Raw genomic sequence first — 13809 nt, 5'->3', positions numbered from 1 at the left:
TCCCCTCACCCCGGCACTCGCCCCCACCCTCCCCAGCACTCACCCTCCCTTCCCCGGCACTCACCCTCTCCCCCCTCCCCGGCACTCACCCTCTCCCCCCCCTCCCCGGCACTCACCCTCTCCCCCCCTCCCCCCTCCCCGGCACTCCTCCCCCCTCCCCGGCACTCACCCACCCCCCTCCCCGGCACTCACCCTCTCCCCCCTCCCCGGCACCCTCCCCCCCCCCTCCCCGGCACTCGCCCCCTCCATAGCACTCGCCCTCTCCCCTCACCCCGGCACTTGCCCCCCCCCCTCCCCGGCACTCATCCTCCCCCCTTCCCCGGCACTCGCCCCCTCCAAAGCACTCGCCCTCTCCCCTCACACCGGCACTCACCCCCCCTCCCCGGCACTCACCCTCCCTGGCACTCGCCCCCTCCATAGCACTTGCCCACTCCCCTCACCCCGGCACTCGCCCCCCCTCCCCGGCACTCGCCCCCCCTCCCCGGCATTCACCTCCTCCATAGCACTCGCCCTCTCCCCCCTCCCCAGCACTCGCTCTCTCCCCAGCACTCGCCTACTCCCACCTCCCCGGCACTCATCCTTTCCCCCCTCTCCGGCACTTGCCCTCTACCCCCTCCCCGGCACTTGCCCTCTACCCCCTCCCCGGCACTCGCCCTCTGCCCCCTCCCCGGCACTCACCCTCTTCCCCCCCTTCCCGGTACTTGAACTCTCCCCAGCACTCGCCCTCTCCCCCCTCCCCGGCACGCGCCCCCTCGCTCCCCTCCACACCCCTCCCCCCCCCCCCCTCCCCCTTACCCCCCCCCCCCCTCTCAGCCACCCCCCACACACCCCCTCCCCCACACAGACTGCGGCCATGCCGTCACTTCTCCTGCGGCCACCCCACGCTGTGACCTACCTCCGCACTGTCCGGCGTCAACCATCAGCACTGATTGACACCGTTATATAAGGTGCTTTAATTTACGCTGGCGTGACCCGTGGTCACATCGGCGGAACATCGGCCCATCCGGCCGGGAGAATTCGGGCAGCCCCGGGGTCCATAGCGTCCCGCCATTCTCCGAGGCGGGCGGTGCGATTCACGCCTCGCCGACTTTTGGGGGGTCGGAGAATTTGCAGGACGGCGGGGCGGGATTCACGCTGACCTTGGCGTTTCTCCGACCCGGAGGGGGGTCAGAGAATCCCGCCCCATGATTCCCGTATACTCTGCCCCCCACCACCCCCACCAACACCGGTCAGCTTGATGTGTTAGGCAGGTTGGTTCGACGTTGACTGCAACTGGATGCAGTGAAGCTAGAAACAGACGTCTGACACAGGAGATGATCCAAAACTGTTTTATTTAACTAGTGGACTGCTGTACATGTTCAGCTGTGGGTTGACACTCTACTAATCCAACTGATGACCTCTTACAGGCTTGACCAGACTTACTAGCTACCGCATGGTAATAGTGCTCACTACCTTGTGCACTCTGACTGTCTCAGTAGCTGGGTCCTGAGAGGGGGAGAGTCTTAATGCCCTGTGGGTTTTATAGTGGTGGTGTCCTGTCTGGTGATTGGTTGTTCTGTGTTGTGTGTTCATTGGTCATCCTGTGTGTCAATCACTGCCTGTCTGCATCTCATTATATACATGAGTGGATATTATGACATCTCCCCTTTTTAAAAATAAGTTTTGGAACGTGGAGGTATATACATGCCTGACTATGTACAAGTGGTGAGTTAATGAACATATGTACATGGGAAGGTGTCTATCGTGCAGATACAGAGCGAACTGAACAAAATTTACAAGAGTAAAGTCTATAGATTCAGTCTTTGAAGCGGGCGATGAATTCCTGTCAATCGCCGCAGAGATGGAGCAGGAGACGCCGGCACTTGGACAGGCGGGGTTTCTGCCATTGCGGTGGTCTCGTGGACACGTGGGATCGCTGGCAGATCCGTGGCCTCGTGGCAGGAGACGTCCCGAGGAAGCGGAGGACCGCCTTTTTGTCCTCCGGGGTCTTCATGGCGTTGATCGCCAGCACCTTGTCGGTGTCAGGTTGCACACCCTGCTGTGAAATGTGGTCACCCAGAAACTTGATAGCGGACCTACAAAATGAGCCGGAGGCCATTTTCATGAATCCGCTGGAAGATCTGTTTGAGGCGAGCAATGTGATCTTCGGGCGTAGTGGACCAGATGATCACGTCGTCCACATAGACCCGCACCCCCCCCGATGCCCTCCATCATTTGCTCCATGATGCGATGAAATACTTCAGAAGCTGATATGATACCGAAGGGCATGCGGTTGTAGCAATACCTGCCGAACGGAGTGTTAAACGTGCACAGCTTCCAACTGGACACGTCCAGCTTTATTTGCCAGAAGCCACGGGAGGTGTCCAGCTTGGTAAAGAATTTGGCATGAGCCATCTCGCTGGTTAACTCTTCATGCTTCAGGATCGGGTAGCGCTCTCGCATGATGTTGCGGTTCAGGTCTTTGGGATCAATGCAAATGCGGAGTTCACCAGAGGGTTTTTTTACGCAGACCATGGAGCTGACCCAGTCTGTTGGTTCCGTGACCTTTGAGATGATGCCCTGATCTTGGGGGTCTTGCAGCTGCTTTTTCAGACAATCTTTGAGAGGAGCTGGCACCCGGCGTGGTGCATGGATCACTGGGGTGGCGTTCGGCTTGAGCAATATCTTGTAGCGATATGGGAGCGTACCCATTCCATCAAACACATTGTGGTATTGCGTGAGAATGTCATCTGTCTCGGCCTGGAGATTCACATTCAGCGAGGCAGTCGTCGGTGTCGAGGACATGGTGTGGACTCGCTGGACCAGATTCAGGAGCTTGCAGGCGCAAGCACCGAGCAGGGACACCCTGCCAGGTCGGACGACCTCGAATTGTAATGTTGCCTTGATTGCCTAGTGAGATACCCCGAGCTGACATGATCCACTGGCAGCTGTGGCATTGCCATTGTAGTTGAGGAGTTGGCATGCTGGTTGAAGAATGCTTGGTTGGGCACGGATGCTGTCGAGATCTGACTGTGATATGAGGTTCGCAGTCGCACCGGTGTCCAGTTTAAATCGGATGCGAGCCTGGTTGACTGTGAGGACAGCACACCACTCATCGTCGGGATCCACACTGAGGATCAAAAGGTGGTTTGCAGGCGCGGTGGAGCTCGTTTGTGGTTATGATGCCCACCCGATATGGAGACTCGATGCAGTCAGCATCGGGGACTGTTGGGCTGTCGGGATCAGAATTCTGCACGCCTTGTTGCACCGAGCGGACACTTCTGCGCCGCAGCTGGGACCGCTGGCTGATTATCGGTGGAGGGGACCTGCAGAAGGCCGTGTAATGGCCAGGCTTCCCACACTGTAGACATCGGTGTCCTTTGGCTGGACATTGCCGCTTTAAATGGGCGGAGCCACAATTCGGGCACGTCATGACGTTGACGTCAGCGCGTTCCGTGTACCATCACGCATGCGCAATGCGGTCAGGCGGCGTACGCACCTGCTCATTAGGGGTTTTGGCCTCATTGTCCACCCGGTCGTGGTGCACATGCGTAGGGACCCGGGAAAAGCGCAATGGCCTGCACCCTTTCTGCCTCGTGAGAGGCCAGTTTTGCAGTTTCTGTTGCCCTGATGTGGGAGTAACGATTCTGGGCATGCTCATGGACTACGTACGTCTCGATAGCGATGGAGAGGGTCAACTGTTTGATTTTGAGGAGCTGCTGCCGCAGGGAGTCGGAGTGGACCCCGAAAACGATCTGATCCCGGATCATGGAATCAGCCGTCAAGTCATAATTACATGACTGTGCTAAGATGCGGAGATGGATCAGGAAGGACTGAAAAGGTTCATCCTTACCCTGAAGCCTCTGTTGGAAGATGTACCGTTCAAAGCTCTCATTCACCTCAGTGTCGCAGTGGCTGTCGAATTTTAGCAGAACTGCCTTTAACTTTGTCTTGTCTTTGCCATCGGCAAACGTAAGCGAGTTGTAGATATGGATGGCGTGATCCCCAGCAGTCGACAGAAATAGCGCGGTCTTCCTGGCATCCAATGCTGCCTCAAGGTCGGAGGCCTCAATATACAGGAGGAACTTTTGCTTGAAGATTTTCCAATTGACAGCGAGGTTGCCGGAGATGCGGAGCTGCGGAGGAGGCTGGATGTTTTCCATTTCGCTGGATGGCTGTTTGCTGGTCATTGCAGATTCACTCGAGGTAGGTTCATTAGGATTAATAGCACTCTGGTACCATGATGTGTTCGGCAGGGTGGTTCGACGTTGACTGTAACTGGATGCGGGGAAGCTAGAAACAGACGTCCGACACAGGAGATGATCTAACACTGTTTTATTTAACTATGGACTGCTGTACATGTTCACCTGTGGGTTGACACTCTACTAATCTAATTGATGACCTCTTACTGGCTTGACCAGACTTACTAGCTACCACATGGTGATAGTGCTCACTAGCTTGTGCACTCTGACTGTCTCAGTAGCTGGGTCCTGAGAGAGAGAGTCTTAATGCCCTGTGGGCTTTATAATGGTGGTATCCTGTCTGGTGATTGGTTGTTCTGTGTTGTGTGTTCATTGGTCATCCTGTGTGTTAATCACTGCCTGTCTGCATCTCATTATATACATGAGCGGATACATGACACAGCTCACTACAAAAAAGTCAAATCAAGGGTCTACCTTGTACAAGAGAGTAAGGAGTGTTCTGTCTCCCCTGGGTTCCTAAACCTCCACGGGTCCACCATTTCCATCCTTTCCGTAAACCCACCCAGATCCTTCGCCATCCTCAACCTTCCCATTGACTTCGGCCTTGACCCACCACCCTCGCTTCCAGCACACAATTAAAATCACCTCCCACAATCAACTGCTGCGTGTCTGGAATCATCCCAGGAACTACTTCACAAACCCCACATTGTCTCAATTCGCCGCATAGATATTCACTAACACCACCGATGTCCCCTCCAACATCTTGCTCACTATCACATTCCTCCCCCTGAGTCCTGCATTTCCTTAAAACCTACAAAACCCGCCCTTTTGCGCAGCAGGGTGGCCACCCCTCGCGATTTTGAATCAAACCCCGAGTAAAATACCTGATCTCCCTATCCCTTTCTCAATCTGACCTGATCCTTCACCTGGAGGTAGATCTTCTGCAGAAAGACCATCCCCGCCTTCAAGCTCTTCAAGTGCGCGAAGACTCAAGACCTCTTCACCGGCACAATCAAAACCCATAACTTCCATGATATGAACCTTACCAGAGGCTAGCGCCTACACTCACCTCTAGTGTCCACCAACCTCCCCTTCCAATTCTGCGCTCTTTACTTTTGCCGTAAACCGGGCCCTTCTCTGCCCATGATCTCGCTCCAACTCCAAAGTAGGGGGATGTCATGTCGCACCCCCAACCCCTCCCCCAACCCCTCCCCCACCCTCACTTGGCCAACCTCCATGGCCACCTGACTTCCGTTGACCAGCATTACCTGCCAGCAAGGCTGCTCCTGTCTGAAGGCCCCTCCTATCTACCCCTCTGTCCCTCCTACTGCCTTTCCCTCCGTGGTCTCTGCAAACGGTTGCCCATGGTCCTCACCCTCCCCAACACAAACAAAGACACATCCAAGACCACAGGTCACCCCTCCAAACGGCAGGGGAGGGTGGAGTTGGCCTTACAAATTTATTGCACCGTAGCAAACAATCACAATGACAAAATTGCCCCACCTAAGAAGAAGCACCCCCCCTCCGGCCCCCACACCACCTGCATCTTCTGATCTCTGCTATTCCAGCTCTTCCGTCTACCATCAATATTCAGTTCTCCCCAGTTTATGGTCTCTAATGAAGTCATTGGCCTCATTTGAAATACTATTCCCGGCCTTCAAAAGTTACCCATAGTTTGCCGGTTACAGTACCCCAAACCGGATCTGCCTTCAGTATAGAACCTCTTTGGCCTTGTTCAACCCGGCACGCCTTTTCATCAGCTCTGCTCCGGTGTCCTGGTAGATTAGGACCCTATACCCTTCACATTCATAGGTCCGCTTCTCCCTGGCCCACCAAAGATCTTCTCCTTCTCCACAAACTTACGGAGCCTCACAACTACTATCCGTGGCTTCTGCCTTCGGGACCTGTGCACCCTGTCTACCTCCCAGGCCTTGTCCAGCACCCCCTCCACCACCCCTGCCAGAATCCTTGAGACCTATCTCGTGGCACTTGTACATTCCACACACTCAGGCAAGAAAATGATACACAGGTTCTGCCTTCTGAACCTGTTCTCCTGCTCCTCTACCTTTGTTCTTAACGACTTGCAAAGGTCCCCAGGAACCCAACCTCCGTCTCCAACGCCATCAACCGATTGCTGTGGTCGGACATCACCATCTCCGTATCCCAGATCTGCGAGCTCTGTGCCTCCAGACATTTCTCAGCTCACTCCATCAATCCTTTCAGGGGTTTTACCGCTCCCTCGATGGCCTTCGACCGATCCTCATGCATCTCCTTTCACTGCTGGTGGAACTCCTCTCTAATAAACACCATTAACTCCTCCATCTGGGGTTTTCCAACGGCAGCTCTTCGCCTTTCGCCATCTTCCCAATTGTTACTGCGTCACACGTCTCCTCCAGTTCCATGACCAGATCTTTAACCGTAAACTTTTAACTTTAAAATTCTGGAGCAGAATTTGTAAGGAGTATCCAGGAGAGTTTTTTAGAGCAGTGTGTAAATAGTCGAATTCGGGAAGGGGCCATACTGGACCTGGTATTGGGGAATGATCCCGGCCAGGTGGTTGAAGTTTCAGTCGGTGATTACTTTGGGAATAGCGATCACAATTCCGTAAGTTTTAGAATACTCATGGACAAAGACGAGAATGGTCCTAAAGGAAGAGTGCTAAATTGGGGAAAGGCCAAGGATAACGAAATTTGGCAGGAGCTAGGGAATGTGGATCAGGAGCAGCTGTTTAAGGGTAAATCCACATTTGAAATGTGGGAGTCTTTTAAGGATTAGAGTGCAGGACAGACATGTTCCTGTGAAAATTAGGGATAGAAATGGCAAGATTAGGGAACCATGGATGACGGTTGGAATTGTGAGACTAGCTAAGATGAAAAAGGAAGCATACATAAGATCGAGGCGACTTAAAACTGATGAAGCTTTGGAGGAATATCGGGAAAGTAGGACAAATCTCAAACGCGCAATAAAGAGGGCTAAAAGGGGTCATGAATATCTTTGGCTAACAGGGTTAAGGAAAATCCCAAAGCCTTTTATAAGGAGCAAGAGGGTAACTAGAGAAAGGATTGGCCCACTCAAAGACAAAAGAGGGAATTTATGCGTGGAGTCAGAGGAAATGGGTGAGATTCTTAATGAGTACTTTGCATCGGTATTCACAAAGGAGAGGGACATGACGGATGCTGAGGCTAGGGATGGATGTTTAAATACTCTAGGTCAAGACGGCATAAGGAAGGGGGAAGTTTTGGGTATTCTAAAAGGCATTAAGGTGGACAAGTCCCCAGGTCCGAATGGGATCTATCCCAGGTTACTGAGGGAAGCGAGGGTCGAAATAGCTGGGGCCTTAACAGATATCTGTGCAGCATCCTTGAGCACGGGTGAGGTCCCGGAGGACTGGAGAATTGCTAATGTTGTCCCTTTGTTTAAGAAGGAAGCAGGGATTATCCAGGGAATTATAGACCTGTGAGCTTGACGTCAGTGGTAGGCAAACTGTTGGAGAAGATACTGAGGGATAGGATTTATTCACATTTGGAAGAAAATAGACTTACCAGTGATAGGCAGCATGGTTTTGTGTAGGGAAGGTCATGTCTTACAAGCCTAATAGAATTTTTTGAGGAAGTGACAAAGTTAATTGATGAGGGAAGGGCTGTAGATGTCATATACATGGACTTCAGTAAGGCGTTTGATAAAGTTTCCCATGGCAGGTTGATGGAAAAAGTGAAGTCATATGGGGTTCAGGGTGTACTAGCTAGATGGATAAAGAACTGGCTGGGCAACAGGAGACAGAGAGTAGTGGTGGAAGGGAGTGTCTCAAAATGGTGAAAGATGACTAGTGGTGTTCCACAGGGATCCGTGCTTGGACCACTGTTGTTTTTGATATACATAAATGACCTGGAGGAAGGTATAGGTGGTCTGATTAGCAAGTTTGCAGATGATATTAAGATTGGTGGAGTTGCACATAGCGAGGGGGGCTGTCAGAGAATACAGCAAAATATAGATAGATTGGAGAGTTGGGCAGAGAAATGGCAGATGGAGTTCAATCCAGGCAAATGCGAGGTGATGCATTTTGGAAGATCTAATTCAAGAGTTAGATGGTCAATGGAAGAGTCCTGGGGAAAATTGATGTACAGAGAGATCTGGGAGTTCAGGTCCATTGTACCCTGCAGGTGGCAACGCAGGTCGATAGAGTGGTCAAGAAGGCATACAGCATGCTTGCCTTCATCGGACGGGGTATTGAGTACAAGAGTAGGCAGGTCATGTTACAGTTGTATAGGACTTTGGTTAGGCCACATTTGGAATACTGCGTGCAGTTCTGGTCGCCACATTACCAGAAGGATGTGGATGTTTTAGAGAGGGTGCAGAGGAGGTTCACCAGGATGTTGCCTGGTATGGAGGGTGCTAGCTATGAAGAAAGGTTGAGTAGATTAGGATTGTTTTCGTTGGAAAGACGGAGGTTGAGGGGGGGACCTGATTGAGGTCTACAAAATTATGAGAGGTATGGACATGGTGGATAACAACAAGCTTTTTCCAAGAGTGGCAGTGTCAATTACAAGGGGCACGATTTCAAGGTGAGAGGGGGAAAGTTTAATGGAGATGTGCGTGGAAAGTTTTTTACGCAGAAGGTGGTGGGTGCCTGGAACGCTTTGCCAGCGGAGGTGGTAGAGGCGGGCACGATAGCATCATTTAAGATGCATCTGGACAGATATATGAATGGGCTGGGAACAGAGGGAAGTAGATCCTTGGAAAATAGGCAACAGGTTTAGATAAAGGATCTGGATTGGCTCAGGCTGGGAGGGCCGAAGGGCCTGTTCCTGTGCTGTAATTTTCTTTGTTCTTTGTTCTTCTGCCAGATCTGAAAACCAGCAGACATGCCGCTCATGGGGGACTTCCCCTCCACACCTTTAGTTACACTTCCTGTCAAAATTCCCCAGCTTTCAGGTAAAAAGAGCTCACATCAGTGCCTTTGAGCTGGAGCTGCCCTGTGTGCGACTACTCACTCCATGGCCGCCACCAGAAGTTGCAGGAAGCTTGTCCAACTGCAGATACTGGTTAACTGCATTTCAGAGCTGCGGGGGAAATCATTGTGGAGCATCTGAGAGGCTAAGCAAGTCGTGGACAGCACGTTCAGTTAGGTGGTCGCAAACAGGTGAACAGGCAGAAAGGGCACGAGAAACCACCCGGCAGAGTAGAGGAAGACAGGTAGTGCAGGTGTGCTCTGTGACCATCCCTCTGTGGCCACCCCCCTTTCTAGCAGATATACCATTTTGGATATTGTTGGGGGTGATGACTCCCCCATGGGCGACACGGTAGCACAGTGGTTCGTGTAGTTGCATCACAGCTCCAGGGTCCCAGGTTTGATTCCCGGCTGGGTCACTGTCTGTGTGGAGTTTGCATGTTCTCCCCGTGTCTGCGTGGATTTCCTCCGGGTGCTCCGGTTTCCTCCCACAGTCCAAAGGTGTGCAGGTGAGGTGGATTGGCCACACTAAATTGCCCTTAGTGTACAAAAAGGTTAGATGGGGTTACGGGGATAGGGTGGTGTGGGCTTAGATAGGGTGATCTTTCCATGGACTGGTGCGTACTCGATGGGCCAAATGGCCTCCTTCTGCACTGTAAATTCTATATTCTATGACTGTGTAGGGGAAAGCAGTGGCAGCTAACTTCATGGCACCATGGGTATGTCTATTACACAAGAGGGGAGGAGGCAGAATGTCAGGGGAGGAGGCAGAATGTCAGGGCTATAGTACTAGCGGATTCAATTTAAAGGGGAACAGACAGGCGTTTCTGCAGTGGCAAAAGAGATTCCAGGATAGTCTGTAGCCCCCGGTACCAGGGTCAGGGATGTCACTGAATGGCTGCAGGACATTCTGAAGGGGGAGGACAAACAGACAGATATTGTGGTACATATTGGTACCACCTCCCACTGACAGGGCACTTGACCATATCTGTTCAATTTCATGCTCTTCCATCCAAACCCCTTTCTTTCTCTTCTCGAGCCGTAATTTGTCCTCAACTTCCACTCAACCAGCCTCCATATTTAATAGATCATGCTCCACCATTCTGCCATATCCAACGTGGTGCCACGACCAAATACCTCTTCCCCTTCCCTCCCCTTTCAAAATTCTGAGGGCACTGTTCCTGCCATGACACGCCGATGTAGGCTTCAATCACCCCAAACCCTTGCTCCCTTTCCCTCTCCAGGCAAGCACAAGAGATGCAACACCTGCCCTTTGACCTCCTCCCTTCTCACTGTCATTGGTCCAAAACACTCCTTCCAAGTGAAAGCTGTAATTTATTTGTATTTCTTTCAGTGTAGTCGATGTATTCACTGATCATAACGTGTTCTGCGCTACACTGGGGGAGACCAAACACAGACTGGCTGACCACTTTGTAGAAAACTTCCATTCAGTCTGCAAACATGACCCCAAGTTTCCAGTCACCTGTCATTTAATTCCAACTCTGACCTGTCTCTCCTTGGCCTTCTAATTTTCCAAAGAAGCATAATGCAGACTTGAGGAAGAGCACGTCATCTTTTGACGAGGCAATTTACAGCTTTCTGAACTCAATATTAAGTTCAAAACTTTCAGATTAAATCGTCTGTCCCCAATTTGTTTCATGCTTCTTTGTTGGTATACTTTTTCTCTTGTTTCACACTACATTCCTTCACTTTGCATTTGGACAGCAGCTATTCTGCCATTCACACCTCTTCTTTCTTTTATTTATTTACTCGTCTCATTACTACTCCCTTTAGAACATAGAACATTACAGCGCAGTACAGGCCCTTCAGCCCTCGATGTTGCGCCGACCTGTAAAACCACTCTAAAGCCCATCTACACTATTCCCTTATCATCCATATGTTTATCCAATGACCATTTAAATGCCCTTAGTGCTGGCGAGTCCACTACTGTTGCAGGCAGGGCATTCCACGCCCTTACTACTCTGAGTAAAGAACCTACCTCTGACATCTGTCCTATATCTATCTCCCCTCAATTTAAAGCTATGTCCCCTAGTGCTAGCCATCACCATCCGAGGAAAAAGGCTCTCACTGTCCACCCTATCTAATCCTCTGGTCATCTTGTATGCCTCAATTAAGTCACCTCTTAACCTTCTTCTCTCTAATGAAAACAGCCTTAAGTCCCTCAGCCTTTCCTCATAAGATCTTCCCTCCACACCAGGCAACGTCCTGGTAAATCTCCTCTGTACCCTTTCCAATGCTTCCACATCCTTCCTATAATGCGGCGACCAGAACTGCACGCAAAACTCCAAATGCGGCCGCACCAGAGTTTTGTACAGCTGCAACATGACCCCATGGCTCCGAAACTCAATCCCTCTACCAATAAAAGCTAACACACCGTACGGCTTCTTAACAACCCTATCAACATGGGTGGCAACTTTCAGGGATCTATGTACATGGACACCGAGATCTCTCTGCTCATCCACACTACCAAGAATCTTACCATTGACCCAGTACTCTATATTCCTGTTACTCCTTCCAAAATGAATCATCTCACACTTTTCTGCATTAAACTCCATTTGCCACCTCTCAGCCCAGCTTTGACCTTGTCAGATCTCAGAGGTAATGAATGCCTCGGATGAGCATCTTAGAAAATGGGTCCAGTGCAGGGAGACCTTCTTCATTCTGGGAAGGTCAGTGGCCCTTCCCTCTAATTAGATTCCCACCCTTGGGTTGTGGCAACTCTCACGTACTCTTGAGGGAACATATGAGTTGCGGGAAGCTTCTCAAGTTTTGGGAGAAATGTGCTCATATCTTTCAGATGCTGTCTCTGTTATGTTCATGGGGAAGGCTGTCAGGGAAGAAATGTTAATGCACACCATTTGGAGAAAATTACCTCCTCCAAGCTCCACAATTCCACCTAACGTGCTTTTCCTTTTGCCCTTGCCGGAGAGCTGGATGGACTCTGGAGATGGTGGCATCGTGGAAATATCTCTGGACTAGTATTTCATAGACCCAGGCTGGGGACATGTGTTTAAACTCCCTCCATGGCAGTTTGTGTAACTTAAATGCAACTAATTCGTAAAATATATGGAAATGAAATTATAATTGATTATTGTAAAAACCTATCTGGTTCATTCATGTTCGTTAGGGAATAAAATCTGCTGTCTTTACTTGGTCTCACCTTTATGTGACTCCAGACCCCCAACCATGTGGCTGACTCTTAACAGCTCTTGAAACCCATAGTAAGCCACTCAGTCCAAAAGCAATTAGATTTGGAGTAACAATCACCGACATATGAAAGAATGAAAAAATAACATGCTGGAGAGATGGCTTACACCATGTGTAGTCCATCAGTCCTGGAGGCCATAAGACCTGTGGATCAGAGGGTCATGGAGATTGCCAGGATCCCATTGTGGGAGCATATTGGTAAGGGCAAGTCTCCAATTCCAGGTACACATGGCATGGAAGAGGCATCCGTGAGTATAGTCCTGTGGTTGTTCATGTTGATGGACTTCAGGGAACCTGTGCGAGCTGGGATGTGATTGGGTGCTGGTTGGGGGTGGGGGGCACATTTATTCATGTCAATGCATTTTCAGGGATTACTCAGTGCTACATGAGGGCAAGCACCGGATTCTGGGGGATCCCCTGCTACGGAGGCATGTCAAGGGCTTCTATGTCAAAATCTCATGGGCTTCTCTTGTGCCTTATTTAGGCCCCACCCACAGGGGCTGAGGAGAATTTCAGACAACAGGGGGAGGGGAGGGGAAGAGGAAGCAATGTCACACCATAGTAATGCATCAGGTACCAGTGTAAATGCAGGCACCTTGGTTGGTCCATGCATGTTAGTTGAGATGTGTTCACTGGATGAGGAGCACTGCAACAGCAAACAGAAGGGAGTGCCTGAGGCAGAGGCATATGTGGGCAGTGACCCACATTGGGGTGGAGAACCGCAGTGATATTCCACAGATCAGTGAAGATGGGCATCAGGAGTCACAGCCCACCTGGGTCTGCAGAAGCAGGTATGCAGCTGGAGTTCACTGATATGGAGCGAGCATATTGAACTCTGATTGTAGGAATTAATGGCGAACCATGACTCTGGCTTGAAGCGCTGGAGCTCCACCCATGAGAGAGTGGCTGCTTTCAAGGAAAGCCACATGTCGCAGTACCTGAAATGCATGCATGAGCAGCATGACCACCTGCTCAGTGTGCAGCCTGGATCTGTGCCTGTGGAACATGTGTGCAACTACAGAAAAATAGGCACTTCTTGCCAAGTGTAGACTGCAAAATCGGACTTAAACATCCCCTCACACTCAACATTAGTATGCACAACAAAAATGGCAGGAAACAGCAGCTCAAGAGGCCGCAGGGACACCAGGATTTGTGGCAAGGGACATAGGCAAGCAAGCGGGTTGGCGGCCCCACGAGGAGAGGGGTCCCCAGCCTCCTCCAAGAGAGGGAGACCGGCAAACCAGAAAACAAATTCTCTCGCTCCCTCCTTCCTGGCCAGAGGATGGATGGAGGATGTTCCTAACCAAGGAACTAAATGCAATGAAAGACGACATCAAGGCCAGGATAAAGGTGACAGTCAAGGTTGGGGTGGTAGTGGTGGATGCGCTAGCCACCATGCAGATGCCGCTCAACGGCATGGAGAAGAAACTGGAAGCAGGGGAACACGATACG

This window comes from Scyliorhinus canicula, chromosome 6 (assembly GCF_902713615.1).
Source record: "Scyliorhinus canicula chromosome 6, sScyCan1.1, whole genome shotgun sequence".
NCBI classification, from domain to species: Eukaryota; Metazoa; Chordata; class Chondrichthyes; order Carcharhiniformes; family Scyliorhinidae; genus Scyliorhinus; species Scyliorhinus canicula.
The sequence above is the reverse complement of the archived record's forward strand: the minus strand, read 5'-3'. Positions refer to the sequence as shown.